Source organism: Rhipicephalus microplus, chromosome 1 (genome assembly GCF_043290135.1).
Source record: "Rhipicephalus microplus isolate Deutch F79 chromosome 1, USDA_Rmic, whole genome shotgun sequence".
Taxonomy (NCBI): Eukaryota; Metazoa; Arthropoda; class Arachnida; order Ixodida; family Ixodidae; genus Rhipicephalus; species Rhipicephalus microplus.
In genome coordinates, this window is record NC_134700.1 from 247,488,274 (window position 1) to 247,509,258 (window position 20,985).

Genomic DNA, 20,985 nt, shown 5'->3' on the forward strand with positions numbered 1-20,985 from the left:
ACTTAATGCTGTGTGATTGAATAATAAAACGAGAAAGACGAGATAGAAGCTAAAGGATGGTATTGTTACCTTTAAAGTTGAATTAATAAGTGGCCGATGTGACGGACGAGGTTTGGGGTCGTTGACCGAGCGTGATACTTTCCACGAGGATTAAGAAGAGAATCACTCGGGTAATAACGACGCCAACCGAGCGGCGGCCTTGAAAGGGTAACAGAACAACATTCGTATTGCCCCTTGGGATAGGTAACAACTACTGTGAGGCAATCCGAAGTTATGTAAAAAAGACAAAAGCCAGGACAACGTCTCTGGTCCCGTGTCGTCTGCTCCAGAAAAACACTTCAAATGAGTTGATGGCTGTGACCGCAACTCCTCGTGTAGATCATTATTGCGCAATGAAAAACTGCCTTGCTTCATTGTGTGCTTACACCCAGTCCCTTGCTGAAGGATTCCTAGATGGTGCAGAGTAGAAAATAAGAACGATTTTATTGGAACGTAGATCTACCGCAAGCGGAACACGTTCCATATTCGTCCGAAAACATTGCGATCGTGCATGCAATATTTAGAAATATTCGCTAGGCATTTAATCTCTGGTAAGTCAAGACGATGAACATTCCTAGATTTCATGTAAAAAGCAAACGCAGAAAGTGTGCTCGAAAAGGAAAAGCAACGCTTTACGTACTTTGTTGTGTCCGTGAGAGACTCTGAAAATACTAAAACGGTGTCCATAATGAAGTTCGTCGAGGGCTGCAATCGAGGAGAGAGGTACTGTCAGGCCTGAGAGTGAAAGTCCACAGGAGCTCCGACAGTGCGACAGCGCAGTTCTACGATATGGCGACCAGTCGGGTGCGTGGATTTGCTAGAACGTGCATTGACGATGACGATGTGCTTTCAAAAATATACTTTCCTTCGGTGCTTCCGATTGGGCTTCAGCCACGAGAACGTTTTCTATGCAGTTTGCAAGTACCTTAATGAAAGTAAAAGAATTAGGCTTTTAATTGCGTGATTATTACTCCTTCAAAAAAAAAAAACTCCAACATAAACAGGAGCTTTGTTTAATCATGCTGATTCCTGTTCAAGGTAATGAATCATTGTCTGATCTGAACGAGTGACAAACAACTATTGCACTCCTTCCATTCCGCCTAGGATGTGTTTTCTTTTTTCTTTTTTTTTCTCTGGTGGGTGGTTTTGATATTGAATTACAAAAGATCTTACTGAATTAAGTCATCGATTCTTGGCCGATCCCCCTGAGTGGGTACGAGCCATGGCTGTGGAATCATCATCATCATCATTATCAACATGGCACATACGCATGGTCTGGAATGAACCGAGAATCGCAACGATGAGAAGAAAAAGAAAACCTGAATAGGTTAAAAAAATTAATGACGATTAACGATAAACCTACGTCTTCAATGGTTTAAAGGTGAAATCCAACGAATAAGAAAGTAAATTAAAAGAACAGAAGAAGACTATTTTTTTGCACACTTTTCAATGTAATATATTCAGAGAGACGTAATAGAAGGAAGGAAGAAAGGAAGGAAAGACCTCGAATCTGTGGCACACAGTCACACTGAGGGATTGACCAAGAACCGGGTAGCTCGAACGAAATACTGATAATTTGTTAGTTCACGTCATTCAAAGTAATGAGAAGGATCAAGGGACAAATACGAGAAATTGACAATTAAAAATAACGGAGATAGGAAATGAAGCAGATTTTTTCAGGAACAATAATAAATAAAGGATTAAAGAAAGCGATTTGCAAACAAGTAACTTAGGATTAGACATGGCCACACCTTCTTCTTTATCCAGTGGCCGCCACGTGGCGTAGGATCTGTTGCCTGAATCAAACAACTCACGGCGCGAAATACTTCGTTTTGACTAAGTGCTAATTTAGGTAAGAAAATGTGACAAAGTGGTGCTTCACGTGCGCCCGTGTATTTACTGTTGCGCAGTCGTATTCAAGTAATAGGTCAACAACTTTCCCCAAGATGCTGGTCTGATTGTTAGCAGATGCTGGACTGTTGTTAGCAGATAAACATTACTTTTTGTATACCAAATTTGAATTGTTTACTTCTGTTTATTTTTAATTAGAACTATTACAGTTTCACTTATGTATACTTTCAATGGGACCCAAACAAGCCTTTGGCTATGGGACCATACAGTTTGTGCTTCTTTGTATAGGATATGAGTGCAATAAAGATAATTCATTCATTCATTCATTAATTCTTAACCTATGAAAGAACTCATGTAACCATGCAAAATATGTTACATGAAGGCTCGGCGAGTATTGCAGAAATGTAACTTCGCGATCACAGGTTTTGATTGTCGTGAGGGGCATTACCTACTTTTAGAATTTAGACATAAATTAAGCGGTTGTTCCTATCCTATAACTTTCTGTTTTACAGCGCTGCGCTCGCCTTTTTTTTTGTCAATCTTGTTCACCTTCAACTGTGGCTCACACCCACTGTGGGGGATTCACCAAGAATGCAGTTCTCCTAGTAAAATGTTGTAGTACATTAGAGTAAGGCAGGTGACAATTCAAGCTTTATTCTGAATTTTCGTGCTCAATCAAATGTACATGTAAGCAACATTCTTTTGTTTTGTTATAAATAAATAACAAAATGAATCAATACCCCAAGTCTTGAAATATATATGATGTGTTAACACTGAAAGATCTAAACTTTTGCCCTCGCCTTCCTCGCACTTGTACGCAGTCCTATACGTGTAGCTAACCTTATGTAAAATACGACATTGTACGAAAGAAAGCAGCTGCAACAGCGAAAAGAAAACAGAGCTGGGGGTATAGAACGGAATGAAAAAATTGACCTGAATCTACATGTTACGCTGTAAATGTCGTCAAAAGACGATAGTCTTGCGTCTGGAGAGAAAAAACAAAACGTTTATTTGATGTTCTGCGCAAGAAAATCAGTGAATGGTATTGGGCAGGCGCTGCGTTAGAGTGCCTCGAGCGTGTGGCGGAGGCGAACGAGCGCATCTAGACACGTTAAACACAAGTGCCATCTGGCAGTTATCTTCGAAAACGAAGGCGTGCAGCCCGCGGAGAAAGATGCGCGCCAGTCTCGGAGGTGATAAGGTGTAGAACGCAAAGCGACGTGCAGGTGCCACCACCGTGATGTGGTTGGAAACACCTTTTTGAGTATCGCGTTGCACTGTCAGCGCAGCGCGATTAAACGCTACATTCCTTAGAGTTACTTGTGTGTGCCTCTTATAGTATAAAGGCAGACATAGAAAACATCGAAGCGTTGTTGTGGCGCCTCAAATATGCGTAATAATTGCTTTTTAATTGACAATCGCACAACTATGAACGCTAAACCTTGAGCAATATTGGTGGGCGCTGCGGATGGGGTTGGCTGTTTAATGCCATTTGAGGTATCGTTAGGGTGGACGAACAGACAAATGTACAGACAGACAGACAGACAGACAGACAGACAGACAGACAGACCAAAATTTTCCGTCGAAGGTCCCCAAGAAAGACTATTGTCTTTAATATCGTCTTTAAAAAACTTTATTTTAGTCTTGCAGGACGCCCTTAGTGCGTAGCGGGCGTCTGCCACGCAAGTACCGACAAGGAGTACATGGCGGCCTGCTGGACGGCCCATTGCTGGTCAGCGAAAAGTGAGCTCCTGAGGGACCACTTGTTTGAGGTAGAGTCTGGAGGAGGAGCTGAGAGAACGTTCGTTAGTTTATTGTAATGAATAAATAGAGATACGAAAATCATGGAAGAATATATCATTGCAAACTTTTCAGGAAACGAGATGACGAGTAATCTGTAAACGCGCGTGTTTGCGGATGAAAATAAACATCGACTTTTTAAACTTCGATTTTCTAACATTATGCCCTCAAAATAGTTTATACATTATGGTAATGACAGCCAGTGCCCCTAATTGACCATCGTAAGTACCATAAGACAGCAGAGCTGAGCGGAAGCCTCAGCATTGGAGTGTGAAATAAGGCAAAGTTAGAATGTCAATACTAGAGCAGGTTTTTTTTAGGCATTTACAAAGCGCGTTTCAAACATAGAAAACAGACAGACAAAACTGCTTTGTAAGCCTGCAACGTCGTTAATACATGTACAATAAATTTTACACAAATGCAAATAATTTAATTTGAGGACATGAGCGTTATGCCGGAAAACAGTATAAAGGGCAAAAAAGGGTATTGTTTATAATTCGCCTTGTTTCTCTTTTATTTCTCTTTTGTTTTCATAATTTCTACTGCTGCGTGTTTCTTCGGTGATCCCCCGTGTTGGTTTCAACCATTTTCCACGAACCGATCAACAAAAGTGTCACCAGTTCAACACAGCCTTGCAACTGTCTTTTTAGGTGAACCTTTGACAGAGTTCCATTTGGTTGGATGGCAAAGATGAAACATTGGGTTTTTCTTATTTTATAGTAAAAACTTTTTATAGTAAAGCGCAAAAGATATGTGCATAAGACGAATGAAGCACACAAGACAAGCGCTACTTTCAAATTAAATTTTAATCAAACGTAACATCAAATATAGGTGTAGCCACCAGAAAGGAAAGGCAGGAAAACTACACAAGTTTTAACGAACAATCTAACAATATATCAGTACCAACTAGCCCTATCTCGGTGGCTTTGAAGTTTTTACTTTTAACGAATAAGGTGGTTGGTATCACTTTTCCAACGATAATTGTCCATTTTCCCGCGCAGTTTGCAAAATACGATCACTTCATCTTTTTTGTGTAGCATAGTGAATAATGTGTCTACTGTCGAATTCACGCTTCATGGGGCGTTTTCATTTTTTCGTAATGCTGGGAGCAGATAGCCAGACCGCTAAACCACTGTGCTAGCGTGGCAGCCTGTGCTGGCCGGCACGCCCCTCTTCACTGCTGCTATCGGTTGTCTACCGCGATTTGGTTGAAGTAGACGATGGGTTGAAACCCCATACATTTCTTCGCAATATTTCCCGGTAACGTCAATAAATGTCTTAAACTGCACTCGAAAGTGAAAACTTCAGGCTAAACAGCACATGTATATAGGTGTCGAATTAAAAACTGTAGGCATTTGTAGGCACTTAGCCCCGAACGCTGAAACGGACATTTATATTGACTATAAAAACCTCTATAAAATCCCTTCCGAAGCTCCTCACCCCCCCCCCCCTCATCCTGCCCTTCACTTGGTCGCCAGCATACCTGCAACCTACAACTCGCCTACGCTAAATTATGCGACAGCCTCTCTCCTCATGACTCTCGCATCATTCCTCCTGGCCCTCGCTTCCCCCTCTAAATGCTCGCTATGTTATGCAATGCATCATTGTTAATTAGTTTATCTTAAGGTCCATCTGGGGATTAGGTAAGGTTCGCTGCTACAGTGCTGCTTGGTTCAGAAAATAAACACCTAAACAAAACAGAAAAAAACAATATATAGAGTGCACAAGTCCGCGTTAAAAAATAGATAAAACATGCTACGCACCTTCCTCCCTCTACTCACACCACTCTTTATCAAGTTCAAATCCCTTTCCTATCACGCTTAACGTGGTGTACTATACACGACTATGTAATTCTTTACCCTCTCTTCTAATCCTCTTTCTCATTATCACCCTGACTGTCCTTGCAATACTATAGAATACATGCCTATGTAGAGTTCTGCCCTCTCCCGTCCTCTTCGCCTTCGCATCACTCGCTCTCAACTTTAATTCTTTTCCCGTTACCACCCCTTGCTTTACTATCGATGGTTTCGCAATTCTTTAAACTCTCCCCTCCTTCTCTTGCTCGTCACCCTTAAATCCTTCTCACCCTCGCTGCCCTTTCCAACTCCCTTGCTAGATTATTGTTAGAAGGCTACGCCATGCAAGGAGTTGCTTGGCACATACCCGCTAAGTTAATATAGTCAGGTATTTCATGTAATGGGGACCGCAGGAGAGTAGTGGAGCATGGCCAATTTCTATGGTCCTCAGCCGTTTCGCTGTTCTCCAGAAACGGAGAGGAAAGGTTCGTGACCGGGATTACAGACTATATAATATCTAGGTAAAGGCTATCTTAAGATAATTATACAGTAGCAAGAAAGTTCTGCTCTCCTGTCCTATAGTGTGCGAGTAGAATTAAAGCAAGAAATATCAAAGTGGACATTCGACAAAATTCTTCAAGACTATAGGGACAGGTATAATTCATTATGAACTACTGGTGACGAAAAAGTAAGAGCCGCTGATAGGGGACACCTCGGAAAACGAAATGCATTCCGAAACCAATAAATGTGATGAAATGAGTCAGTATAGATAGTTTTACTACTGTATAAAGGCCCACTTAAATTAACAGTGCTTTCATAAGTAGGCAGATAAAACATTTTGAATAATAGTTTGCTAATCCAATGACTGCTTTAGAATTGAGAAAAGAGACTTGAGCACTAAAAGTCGCTTTGATCTCACTTTTATAATGCTACAACTTCACTCAAAGCTCCACCTTTCGCGCCTGTCATAGAAACTTGTGGTTTTATAAAGGGAGCTGTTATTTCTAGCGATTGATAATATTGGTACCAAAATACCATCATGGAAGTCTTGAGAAGGCAAGGAAGAGCTTGGAGAAATTTTTATAGTGAGTACTGAGTAGAAAAACAATGTTGGATTAAGATAAAGATGCTTAAGAATCAAGAACTGTAGGTTATTAGAGAACAATTGAAGAAAGTTTTGCTTGAGGAAAGAGGTTAATACAGACAAGAAACCCAAATGTGATGAAACGAGCCAATAGAGCCATTGATTTGGAAATTGTAACAGTGGTATGGCAGTGCCCACAATTATGGACGACAAAAAAAAAACACACACACACACACACATGGAAGACACATGGTGCATGTACTATCAACTAAATTCATACTGCCACAGAGACCACTTCCATATTGATGCAATGTAGACTACGCATACATTTGCACAACGATATATTGACTGTGAAAGCGCACACGCAATAAAAATAGCAACAGTTACGAGTTAGAAGATTCCGCTGCCATGAAAATAGTTTTTTTAGTCGGTGAAAGAAAGTTGAAGATACTGAAGCACTTTACCACCAAAATTGCATTTGCCTCGGCTTAAAGGATTTCACGAATCAGCGGCGTTCTGCCTCCCCCCTCCCTCTCCGGGACATGATTAAGTATAGAACAAATATCAATTGACAGTCACAATTTGCACATGGAATCGCCGAGAAGCCATTTGTGCCATTTCTTACGTTACTGTGGTGTTCATGGGTTATAATAGAGGCACCACGCATAATCCAAAGCTGATGGTATGAAAGAAGCGAGTCACGAGAAAAAAAGAGCAAAGCTCAAGAAAAACAGAGCTACCGAGGATACTCTTACGAAATTACTGTTGCATATTAAAGGGGGGTTCAACAGAGTGGCGAAAGACGTTATATCACGAAAATTGCAAAGGTGCTCTGATTTGACAAGTTGTTCACAATAAAAAATTGAGTTATATAAATTCGTTCAATATACTGTTAATAAGAGGAAATAATGGACTTCAACATTCGCAGCATTGGCCAAAAACCATCACTGAACTACAAATGAGAAGTGACCTTCATCGCAAGTTTGTGTCAACTAGAACTCCATAAAGAGGATCACATTCAGTGTATGAAGACGCTGAAGAGTACTTTATAGTTAATCAGAATCAGTGGTGTAGTTGTTAAATACGAGTCAGCAGACTAAAGAAAAGAGCTTAAGATTGATACAATGAGTACTTTCACAAAATATCAGCTGTTTTACAAAGAGGCTTTAAAGAGAAAACAAAAGCAAGTTTGGTGTAATGATTACTTAACAAATTGAAAGCCAGAGACTTCAACATGAAAAAAAAGTGCCAAAATCAGCCCTGAATATCGAATGAAGCGTCGCAAGGTTATGCCACCTAGAGCTATACCACCACATTTCTTGTTTTAAGGACTGATAATTCTACCTTTTTAGTTAATGTAAATCGACGGCACAAAATCGTAGCGTACCAGCCATGAGAAAGAAGAAAAGAGCTGAAAAACTGCTTGAATATGTATATTTGCAAAATGTCAGTTCTGTTTTTATAAAGATCTGAAGAGTCAAAACACAAAGCCTAAGTGCAGTGACTACAGGAAATGTGTGCATTTCCGAAAGAAAGATTGTGAACATTATGTAGGATAAAGTTAGAAAACGTGGTGATTAAATTAGAAACGGAAATGAGACCTCAACATCGATCGTATTGTGCAGAAAACTGCACTAAATTTTAAATGCTACATCGTCTTCTTCGCAAGCTTATATTAGCGAGAGTTTCATAAAGACGAGCACATTAATCGTTCGATAAAGGAGAAAGTGCTAGTAAATCTGGATTAATGGCACTAAATAGAAGCATAGGTGTTCGATAAAGGAGAAAGTTCGATAAAGGAGAAAGTTCGATAAAGGAGAAAGTTCGATAAAGGAGAAAGTGCTAGTAAATCTGGATTAATGGCACTAAATAGAAGCATAGGTGTCAAAAGAAGGAAGAAAAGCACTCAAATGAATCGCTCTAACTAGTACGCTCTTGAACTATCAGTTGTGTTTTGTGTTTATAAAAAGGCTCTAATGTCTGAAAAAACTGTGATTACAACGACTACAAGAAAACTCCCCTTTTCCGAAAAATCAGGCATTCAAAATTCAAGTGAAGTTGTACAACCTAATGGTTTACCTTAAAAATGAAAATCAAAGACTTCACCGTTGATGGTATTACAGAAAAGCCAGCATTCAACTTCGGATCAAGGGACATTGTGTTAATCGCATGCTTATGCCAGCTAGTACTTCCTTGTTTCCTTGTTTGAAGAATGAAGGAAGTGGTCCTTGTCAAGATAAGTAGCGCATAATAGTAGCATACGATTCATGAGAAAGAAAAAAAATACGATGCGTACCTTTATAAAATATCAGTTCAGTTTTAAAAAGAGGCATAAAGATGGAAGAGAAGTATGATGACAATGACTACAACAAAACTGTGCTTTGAAAAAAAATTACTGCCAGTTGAACAGCGTCAAGGGAAATAAAATCAGTTGATTTGATGATCGCTTTAGAAATGGAAGATTTCAGCTTTGATAGTATTGTGCAAGAACCAGCACTGAACTTCGAATGAGAACTCGCCTTCGTAGGAAGTTTATTTCAGCTAGAACTTCATTAGGAGGACCGTATTACTTCTTTGAAGAAAGGAGAGAGTGCTTTTTAGTGAATCAAAATCAAATAGCTTGGAAACAGAGGGGCCGTGTATAGGAAGGAAACGACTTAATATTGCCAGCAAAACTATACTTTTACGAAATAACAGCTGTGTTATACAGATTGGCCCCGAAGAGTAAAAAAAGCGTGTTTCAACACATTAACTGCACAAAGCTCTGCTTCGAAAAATTTACTGTCAATGACTAAAGTCTGCTTGTAATAAATCAGCTAAAGTAATGATATTTTAACATACAAGGCTTCACTATTAATAATATTGTGCAAGGGCCAGCATTCGACTACGAATGAGACATTACCTACATTGCAAACTTACCAAAGATACAGAGCTTAATTAAGAGGACCATATTCCTTGTTCAAAGAAGGTTTAAATCGCCATTTAGTGAATCAAAATACACGCATTAAAACATAGGAGTCCTCAATAGCATAAAAATGACTTAAAATACAGAAAAAAGTACCTTCACGAAATATAAGTCGTGTTTTACAGGGATGCTCCGAAGGTTAAAGAATAGCCTATTTGAGCACAATGACTACAAAAGCTGTAGTCATTTTAGTCACCTGTAGTCCAGAAATTATTGCCAATGAAAAAAAGTTTCTTGGAATAAATCAACTAATGTGAGGATTACTTTAGAATACAGGGCTGGATAATTCAACATTTATTGTATTGCACAAAAACCAGGATTGGACTATGATTAAGGCATCGCGTTCATCGCAAACTTGTGTCAACTAGAGCTTTATTAGAAGAATGATATTTGCTGTTTGAAGAAGGGAGAAAGTACTTTTGATGAATCAAAATCAATGACGCGTACTACAAGTATTAGAGTCATGAGTAAGAAGAAAACGTCTTAAATTTGGCAGGAAAAGTAGCTTTAGGAAATATCAGTTGTGTATTGCAGAAAGGGTCTGAATAGTGAAGAAAAGCAAGATTGAGCACAACTGTACAAAAACTCTGCCTTGAAGAAATTAGCAAATGCGATGATTGCTTTGGAATACAAGGCTAAATACTTCAATATTTATTGTATTGCACAAAAGGCAGCATTGTACTACGAATAAGACATCGCGTTCATCGCAAACTTGTGGCAACTAGAGCTTCATTAGGATGACGATATTCATTGTTTGAAGAAGGGAGAAAGTAATTTCATTGAATCAGAATCAATGACACGTATTAAAGGTATAAGAGTCACGAAAAAGAAGAAAACGTGTTACAATTTCCAGAAAAGATAGCTTACGAAAATAATGGTAGCGTTTTGCAGAAAGGCTCTGAAGAGTGACGGAAGGCAAGCTCGAGCACAACGACTGCACAAAAGTTCTACCTTGAAAAAAATTAGCCAATGTGATGCTTACTTTAGAATACAGGGCTAAATACTTCAACATTAGTTGTGCACAAAAAACAGCAATGGACTGCGGATAAGACATCGCGTTCATCGCAAACTTGTGTCAACTAGAGCTTCATTAGGGTGATGATGTTCGTTGTTTGAAGAAAGCAGAAAGTACTTTTAGTGAATAAACATCAATGACGCGTATTAGAAGCACATGAGTCATGAATAAGAACAGAGCAACTTAAAATTATTAGAACGAGTACCTTTATCAAATATCAGTTGTGTTTTACAGAGATGCTCTGAAGATTGAAGAATAGCAATTTTAAGCGCAATCATAAATAAAATCTCTTTTCCTAAAAAATAATTGCCAATGAAAAAAAAATCTACTTTGAATAAATCAGGTAATGCGATGATTGCTTTCGAATACAAGGCCAGACTTCAGCAATAATAAATTTGCACAAGAACCAGCATTGGACTATGAATAAGACATTGACTTCATTGCATGCTTATGCTAGCTTGAGCTTTATAAAGAAAAGCCCACATTCCTCGTTTCAATTACTCAGGAAGTACGATGCAGAAAAGTACAAATATCGCCAGTTGGTTTCTGATGCTTGAAGAAAGGCAGCAAAATCACGGGACAGGAAAAAGAGGCACACGTCAACATCATCGGAGAAAGCACTTTCGGGAATAGAAATAAGAGACACGAATAGGTGCATATGGGTCAGGATAAGGAAGGGAAGAGCTTAAAAATTGTTGGAGAAAGTAAGTTTATATATTATCACTTGCTCCTGAAATCGGGGTTTAAAGCGTGAAGAAAGGTCAATGACAAGGACTACATGAATGCTCTGTTTTGCAAAAAGAAAGACATTGGGAAAGAAAGTAATGTGCGATAACATGAAAGCAATGGCATTACTTTAAAAACAAAAATGAGAGGCTTCAATTTTGATTGTTTTACGCAAAAACTAGCACCGAACTTCTGATGGGACATTGCCCCTTCGCCAATGTATATCAACTAGAGTGTGTTGGATAGGACCGTATTCGCTATATGAAGACGTGAGTAAGTGCTTATTACTGAATGAGATCAATGTCAGCAAATAGAAGGATATTATTCACGGAAGGGAACAGAAGCGCTGAAATCAACTGATGTAATAAGTATGGTCTCGAAATATCAGTTGTTTTTAAGAAGACACTCGACCAGAAAAAAAAAAACATTTGGTCACAAGGACCCTGTAAAAGCTCTCAGATAAAAGTAGACAACCTAGTGACTTTCCTTAAAAATGGAAATGAAACCCTTCGACAATGATAGTAGCACTGAAGTTCGAACGGATTATAGCCGTCATCGGGAGCTTGTGTCAGTTAGAGCTTTATAATGAGGACCACATTCCTTCTTGAGCGGGTGATGATGAAGTTTATAGATGTGAAATACAAGAAATTGAGGAAATATTGGCACCGAAGGAAAATTCTGGTTTAATACCAGCGAATCTAACAATTGTCTTGCAAGTAGAAAGACAAGTACTTCAGTATTGATAGATAAGTGGGAGAACCAGCACTCAAAATCAAATCAGACAGTGTCCTCCCTTTAGGTATATGTAAACTACAACTTCATATGGAGGACCACAATCCATTTGTTGAAGAATAAAAAAATTATAAAAAACATTGCCAACAAAAAATTCAGGTTTTATAACATCGGCAAATCTAAATCTTACAAGTGGAAAGCGCTTCAATATTAATAAGTAGATGGGAGAACCAGGACTGAATTTGTAATTGTTCAGTGTCTTCATCACAAGCTTGCGTCAACTAGAGGTTCATATGGACGACCACCGTTCGTTTTTTGAAGCATTACACTATTATAAGCATGCTCTGCACAGAGAAAAAATTGGCAGCAAATATTTAGGTTGAGTAATATCGGCGAATCTAATAATTGTTTTACAAGTGGGAAGCCAAGTACTTCTATAGATAGTTACCTAGGAGAACCTTCATTCAGCTTCAATCTAGACAGTCATTTCATCTCAAGCTTATGTCAACTAGAGCTTCATATGGAGGACACCAGCCTATTTTTTTGAAGAATCACAAAGATGATAACAAGCTCAGGATTGAGCACGAAATCCCAACGAAAAAAATTCAGGTTGGATAATACCAGCGGATGTAATATTTGTTTTACAAGTTTAGAGCCAAGTACTGCCATATAGATCGTTACGTAGGTGAACCTGCTTTCAGCTTCGTATTAGACCGTCCCTTCATCTCAAGCTTATGTCAACTAGAGCTTTATATGGAGGACCTCAGTTAATTTTTTGAAGGATCACAAAGATGATATCAAGCTCCGGATTGAGCACGGATTTCCAACAAAAAAAAATTCAGGTTTGATAATATCGGCGAATGTAATAATTGTTTTACAAGTAAAAAGCCAGGTACTTCAATATAGATTATTACGTAGGAGAACCTGAATTCAGCTTCATATTAGACAGTTCCGTGATCTCAAGCTTATATCAACTGGAGTTTAATTTGGAGACCACAATCAATTTTTTGAAAGACCAGAAATATCATAAACAAGCTCCGCATTGAGGATATATTGCCAGCGAAAAACATTTAGATTGAACAATTTTTTCGTAAGTGGAAATATAAGTACTCCAGTAATGATATATAGGTGAGAGAACCAGCACTCAACTTTGAATTGATCAGTGTCTTCATCACAGGCCTATGTAAACTAGAGCTTCAAATAGAGGACCACAGTCCGTTTTTTTTTTAAGGATCACTAAGAATTCAAAGAAATACTGCCAAAGAAAAAAATAGGTTCCATAATGTCGACGAATCCAATCATTTTACAAGTGGAAATCCAAGCACTTTAATATTGACAGATAGTAGAGAGAACCAGCACTCAACTTCGAAATAGACAGTGTCTTCGTCTCAAGCTTGTGCTATCTATATCTTCATTTGGAGCACAACAGTCCGTTTTTTAAGCATAACTGAAATTATTAGCTATCTTCGCATTGAGGAAATATTACCTACTAAATAAATCAAGCTTGGATATTATCGGCGAACCTAAGAGCTGCTTCACAAGTGGGAAGTCGAGTACTTCAATAAAGATGGTTAGGTAGGAGAACCTGCATTCAACTTTGAATTAGACAGTGCCTTCATCTCAAGCTTATGTCAACTAGAGCTTAATTTGGAGGACCACAGTCCATGTTTATAAACATGGACTGTGGTCGATGTTTATAAACATTATAAACAAGCTCCACATTGAGGAAATATGGCCAACGAAAAAAAATCAGGTTGGATAATATTGGCGCAACCAATTATTTTACAAGTGGAAATTCATGTACTTCAGTAATGATAGATAGGTGGGAGAACCAGCAATCAACTTTGAATTCGACAGTGTCTTCATTACAGGCATATGTCAACTATAGATTCATATAGAGGACTACAGTTCATGTTCTTGAAGGATCACAAATAATATAAGGAAATAATGCGAACGAAAAAAAATCAGGTTTTATTATGTTGGTGAATCCAACGATTTTAGAAGTGGAAAGCCAAGCACTTCAATAGTGACAGATATGTGGGAGAACCAGCACACAACATCAAAATAGACATTGTCTTCTTCCTAAGCTTGTGTCATCTATATCTTCATTTGGAGGACAACAGTCAGCTTTTAAGGGTCTCTGAGATTATGTGCAAGCTCCGCATTGAGGAAATTCTGCAAATAAATAAATTCAAGTTTGATATTATTGGCGAATCTAATGATTCCTTTACAAATTTGAAGCCAAGTACTTAAATATAGATGGTTAGGCAGGAGAACCTGCATTTAACTTCGATTTATACAGTGCTTTCTTCACAAGGTTATGGCAACTAGAGCTTCCCGTGGAGGACCACAGTTCATTTTTGAAGGATCAGTACGATTATAAACAAGCAAGTAAGCTACAATTATAAGCAAAAAATAGCTTTGGTAATATCGGTGAATCTAATGATTGCTTTACAAGTGTGAAGCCAAGTACTTCAATGTGGATGACTAGTTAGGAGAACCTGCATTTAACTTCAAATTAGACAGTGCCTTCATCACAAGGTTATGACAACTAGAGCTTCCTATGGAGGACCAGACTTCATTTTTCGAAGGATCAGTACGATTAGAAGCAAGCAAGATACAATTATAAGCAAAAATAGCTTGGGTAATATCGGCTAATCTAATGATTGCCTTACAAGTGTGAAGCGAAATACTTCAATATGGGTGGTTAAGTAAGAGAACCTGCATTCAACTTCGAATTACACAGTGCCTTCATCTCGAGGTTATGGCAACTAGAGCTTTCCATGGAGGACCGCAGTTCATTTTTTGTAGGATCAGTACGATTATAAGCAAGCAATCAAGCTACAATTATACGCAAAAAATAGCCTGGGTAATATTGGCTAATCTAATGATTGCTGTACAAGTGTGAAGCCAAGTACTTGAATATGGATGGTTAGGTAGGAGAACCTGCACTCAACTTCAAATTAGACAGTGCCTTCATCTCAAGGTTATGACAACTAGAGCTTCCTGTGGAGGACCACAGTTCGTTTTTTGAAGGAGCAGTGCGATTATAAGCAAGTAAGAAAGCTACAATTTTAAGCAAAAAAATAGCTTTGGTAATATCGGTGAACTTAATGATTGCTGTACAAGTGTTAAGCCAAGTACTTCAATATAGATGCTCAGGTAGGAGAACCTGCATCCAACTTCGCATTAGGCAGTGCCTTCATCACAAGGTTATGGCAACTAGAGCTTCCTAAGGAGGACAACAGTTCCTTTTTTTTTTGAAGGATCACTACGAATATAAGCAAGCAAGCAAGCTACAATTACAAGCAAAAAATAGCCTGGGTAATATCGGTGAATCTAATGATTGCTTTACAAGTCTGAAGCCAAGCGCCTCAATATAGATGGTTAAGTAGGAGAACCTGAGTTCAACGTCGAATTAGACAGTGCCTTCATCACAAGGTTAAGGTAACTAGAGCTTCCCATGGAGGACCACAGTTCGTTTTTTGAAAAAGCAGTGCGAATATAAGCAAGTAAGGAAGCTAGAATTTTAAGCAAAAAAATAGCTTTGGTAATATCGGTGAATTTAATGATTGCTGTACAAGTGTTAAGCCAAGTACTTCAATATAGATGCTTAGGTAGGAGAACCTGCATCCAACTTCGCATTAGGCAGTGCCTTCATCACAAGGTTATGGCAACTAGAGCTTCCTATGGAGGACAACAGTTCTTTTTTTTTTGAAGGATCACTACGAATATAAGCAAGCAAGCAAGCTAGAATTACAAGCAAAAAATAGCCTGGGTAATATCGGTGAATCTAATGATGGCTTTACAAGTCTGGAGCCAAGCGCCTCAATATAGATGGTTAAGTAGGAGAACCTGAGTTCAACGTCGAATTAGACAGTGCCTTCATCACAAGGTTAAGGTAACTAGAGCTTCCCATGGAGGACCACAGTTCGTTTTTTGAAGGAGCAGTGCGATTATAAGCAAGTAAGGAAGCTACAATTTTAAGCAAAAAATAGCTTTGGTAATATCGGTGAAATTAATGATTGCTGTACAAGTGTTAAGCCAAGTACTTCAATATAGATGCTTAGGTAGGAGAACCTGCATCCAACTTCGCATTAGGCAGTGCCTTCATCACAAGGTTATGGCAACTAGAGCTTCCTATGGAGGACCACAGTTCATTTTTTTGAGGATCAGTATGATTATAAGCAAACAAGCTAGCTACAATTATAAGCGAAAAATAGCTTGAGTATTATCGGCTAATCTAATGATTGCCTTACAAATGGAAAGCTATGTACTCTAATATTGACGCGCGGAAGAACCAGCACGGAATTTCGAATTAGACAGTGCCTTTATTGGAAGCTTACGTCAACTGTAATTTCATTTTTTGCAGGGGTAGAAAATAGTGTTTTATGAGTCAAGATCAGTTACACAAACTTGAAGATATGAGGGATAAGAAGAAAGAAAAAAGCTTAGAGAAATAGCTACGATATGTACTTTTGTGAAAAGAGTAAGTTATTTGGAAGCGCTACAGGGAGAAACCCTTCTTGTGATGTTTGCAATAAACATCAGGTTAGATGAAAGCATCCCATCTAGTTTTTTCTTGAAAATCGAAATAAAGGAGTCGATAATTGATAGTTTTGTGCGATAACGACCAATAATCTTCGAACGATTTATGGCCTCCATCGCAAGCTGAAATAAACAAAGCTTACTAGCTAAAGTTCCTTGAACGTACTTTATTGCTTGTTTCAAGAAGGGAGAACGTGCTTTCTAAATCACTGTCTTGCATACGAGCCATAAAAGAGAGAGACTAGCTTGAATAACGTTTCAAGTAAGTGCTTTTTTAAAATATTTGTGGTGTTTTGAGGGGAGGCTCCTTTGAGTGAAGGAAAGTGAGTTTTATGCGAATGACTGCAATAATGCTTTGTTTTGACAAATTTTCGTGAGTCAGAGAAAAATGTAGGTTAGATAAAATAGTCATTTTAGTAAATGCCCAAGAGTAAAAAAAATATTTCAATGTTTAATATATATATTAGTGTCCTACAACCAGCACTCAAAATCGAATTGAACGTTGTCCACATCCACCCTGTAATCAGCTATAAAGAGGATCAGATTCTTTGTTTCAAGATAAAAGACACTTTCTGGTAAATGAAGTTGATGGCAAAAAAGTAGGAGTATACGAGTCATCAAAACCCATAAAAGAGCTAAAAGCGAAAGCTCGGTTGGGTACTCTCTTTAATTTGATGTTGTGTTTGTTTAGGTGGAGCTCTACAAAAGAAAGAAAAGCACTCCAAGATAAATGGCACGAAGAGCAAGTAGTAAACGGCCAATGAGAAGAAAGAGAACAGCCTAAAGGAGTGCTATATTTAGTACGTTCTAGAAGTATCAGTACATTGCTTTGAAAGTAGGCTCTATAGCGTGAAGAAAAACAAGTTTGATCACAATGATTACAGACAAAATCTGCCTAAGAAAAAAAGTTAAGAATGTATAATATTTTGATAGAATAATATCGCACAATTCATGTGATTCCTTTAAAAATGAAAACGAATGACTCTAACCCCCGTATTCAGAAACGCTCCTCGACTCGACTTTCACCCTTCACTTGCCAGAGTTGAGCACTGCGTCACCGCTCGGCTGAAAATGACGCTGCGCTACTCAAGAATCGCAGCAGACTTTTGCTGATATGCAGTGAGTTGCCGTGCCTATAGATGGCGCTCCTATTGGCTTTCTCAAGTGAAGGCGAAGCGTCGAGTGAGGGGTGGTTATAGAATACGAGGGTAAGATTGATTGTATTGCGGAAGAGCCAGCATTGAACTTCGATTGAGACATTCGCCTTCATCGCAAGCTTGTGTGAGTTAGAGCTTCGTAAAGAGGACACCATTCCTTGTTTGAAGAAGGGATAAAGTTGTTTGTAATAAATCAAGATAAATGAGACGAAGTAGAAGCATACAATTCATGAGAAGGATGAAAAGATCTTGAAGAAAGGCATAAGTAAGTCCACTCCCGAAACATCACTTGTATTTTGGAAGAGGGCCTCGCTATAGTGGCGAAAAGTCACTTTGACCGGAACTATAAGAAAGCTCTGCTTTTAAAAAACTATTACCAATGAAGAAAAAATCAAGTGTGATAAGATCCGCCCATCTAGTGATAGATATAAAAATTCAAAATGAAAGAATTCAACAGAGATAATAGCAAGTGACAATGAGCACTAAAAATAGAAGGATACGTCGGTTTCCTCGCACCCGCTAATAAACCAGGACTTCATAAAGACCAGCATATTTCTTGTTCAAAGAACGTAGAAAGCACATTCTAGTGAAGGCAGTGACACAGAAGTAGCCCTATACAAGTCATCAGAAGTACTGAAACAGCTTAACAGAATAACAGAAATCCCAGTTGTGCTTAAGAAAAAGGTTATAATGAGTGAGGAAAAGGAAGTTTGATCACAACGACGACAACTCACGACGACAGCGTACCTCGTCACAACCCTTAGCATGTTCACAAGCATTCCTCCCTAAGACCGCAATAGATTGGAATAACCTACCTGCATCATTAGTAAGCATAACCGACCCCACTCGATTAAAGAATGCAGTAATAAATCAGAATCGTTAACTGTACTAATCGGCGTAAATATTATTGACTGTTTAGTGTATTCTTTGGGGTTCTAGTTCAGTTGTCTTTTAATGAAGTGTGCTCCTTGCATGCAAAACTTCATCATTATATTTATCTTCATGTTAAATGTGTTAACATGATCCTGTAGTTATTTTGTTGGTAATCTGTATTTGCGCGCCTCCCCTCTATAATGTACAAATGTACCTTGAGGGTTTTACAAAAAATAAGAAATAATAAAAAACTAAGCTCTGCCTTGCAAGGAAATATTGTCTATGTAAAAAGTCTGCTTGGATAAAATAGGCCAGTGTAACAAATAATTTAGAATGAAAATTCGAACAATAATAACATTGATAGTATTGTGGAAAAACCAGTCTTAAACTACGACTCGGACACCACCTTCATGGCAAGCTTATCTTACCGAGACCTTCATAAAGAACACCACATTTCTTATTTGAAGAAGAGATAACGTGGTTTGTAGGGTACCAAGATCAAGGGCTCGAAGTGGAAGCATGCCATTCATGAGAAGGAAGATTTTAACGAAATCGCTATTGTGACTGCGCCTTCTCCAAGTACCGTGTCTTAAAAAGAGACCCAAAGTGTGAGAAAAGAAAGTTTGATCTCGACTACTATAATAAAGGTTCTGCTTTGGAAAAGAAAATTTGTACTTAACAAATCAAGTGGGATAAAATTGTCAATGAAAAAAATCAGGTTGGATAAATTTAGCCAATTAGTAAGACTGCGTTAAAAAGCTAAAATGAAAGATTTAAAGATTAAAAGTCTAGCACTTTAAAGAGCTCTGAAATTGAATAAGACGACGTCTTCATTGCATGTTTTATATCAGGTTTTGTTTTTTTCCTCATCTTTAGTTTGCATATGTTTGTGTAAGCCTTCGTCATTTTTTTTCTACTTCTCTCTTTATTTTCCTCTTTCTCCCCTCCTTCCTTCATTTCCCCACTCTCTTCTCTCCCCCTGAAAAAGTAAGCAGGCGTAGTGCCCCTCCAGGTGCTAGTTGCTTGCTTGCTGTCTCTCCCCCTCTTTCCTGTGTGTCCTTATGTATCCGTGTATGCAAATAATGAAATTAATAATAATAATAATTTTGTATGAGGAAGGGAGAAATTATTTTTGTGCAGTCATAGCAAAGACAGGAAATCGGAAGTGTACGTGTCATAAAATGAGCGCGAAGAGTCTGACAAAACATTTATAAATGGCACTGTATGGAAATGTGGGCTCGTTCTCTGGATTACGTGTCCACCGGTTGTGCCCCCGCAATCTCCGACGACAGCGCAGCTCTCGCCGACTGGGCTCGCCCTACGCCATCTCCTGACGCCGACAAGAGCTCTCGCCGAGTGGTGCCTCGTTGTCGGACTCCTGGGACCATGTCCATATTTCATATCGTCTCCTTACTTCCCCCTCTCGCTGGCCCTGCACCTCGCTCTTTTCTTCCTCTCTCTCTATATCTATGCCTTTTAATCCTATTGTTTTAGTCCCTTCTTACACCCACCCCTCGTGAGCTACTGTTGAAATGTCCTCCCCCTGAGAGACAGTTACGTGTGGTTCACTTTTCTCTTTTTTTATTTAACATCACCCCCGCCCCCCTGTTTAGAATGGGAGGACTCTTGAATGAAGGAAAGTAAACTTGAATTCAAGAATGCTTTTCATGGAGGTGAGAGAACAAGTGGTGGTTAATAACAATACAGGAAGTTTTCATCGAACGAAATGGTGCCGTTCAGCGATCAGTGTAGCAATTTCAAAGGAATGGTTTCAACACCGACTGCTCAAGAGGATTGTCTCGCTATTGTTTCTTAAGTCCGTGTACGAAGGTTCGATAAGCCATTGCCTTCATCCCACGCTTATATAAGTGAGAACATTATATATAAGAGAAGGTGCCTTTTCTGAAGGACGGATCAAATAGGTTCTCATAAAGAGCATTGGTGGACTAAAGTTGACGGGAAAGTCTGTTGGATGGAAAAAGGCTGCATTTCCTGGTATAGCTGTGTTCTAGACGAATTCGCTGTAGTGGGAAAAGGAGTAGCTAGATGCCGATGGTTAACACTACTGTTTTCAAAGTGATGGTGGGGTTAGTGAACTGTAAATCGTGAAAATTGTAGCGAGCCAGCTTTAATAGATTCTGAAGAACGAATCACTAAAGATATCGTCGTATATTTTCAAATACACTCATTTTATGGTATGTGTATATAAAACAGCCAATTAGAAGTAAGTATTAGAGGTGAGTGAAAGTTTTTAAGTGGGGTACCATGAGGCTATTTGAACGTACAATGGACATTGGGGTGAAGTATCTGAAAACCTGTTCTTTCGAATAGTGTTATGTGAAAAAGCAAGCGCTGATAGATGTACAGCGCCTAGGGCAAATAAAACTTTTTATGTTGTT

At 38.7% G+C, this 20,985-nt stretch overlaps 1 long non-coding RNA gene across 13 annotated transcripts in view; it reads left to right on the forward strand.

Moving 5' to 3' along the window:
- LOC119185067 (uncharacterized) overlaps positions 1-20,985 on the forward strand; it is a 97,627-nt gene that overhangs the window by 48,706 nt on the left and 27,936 nt on the right. The gene's annotated exons all lie outside the window — the stretch shown is intronic.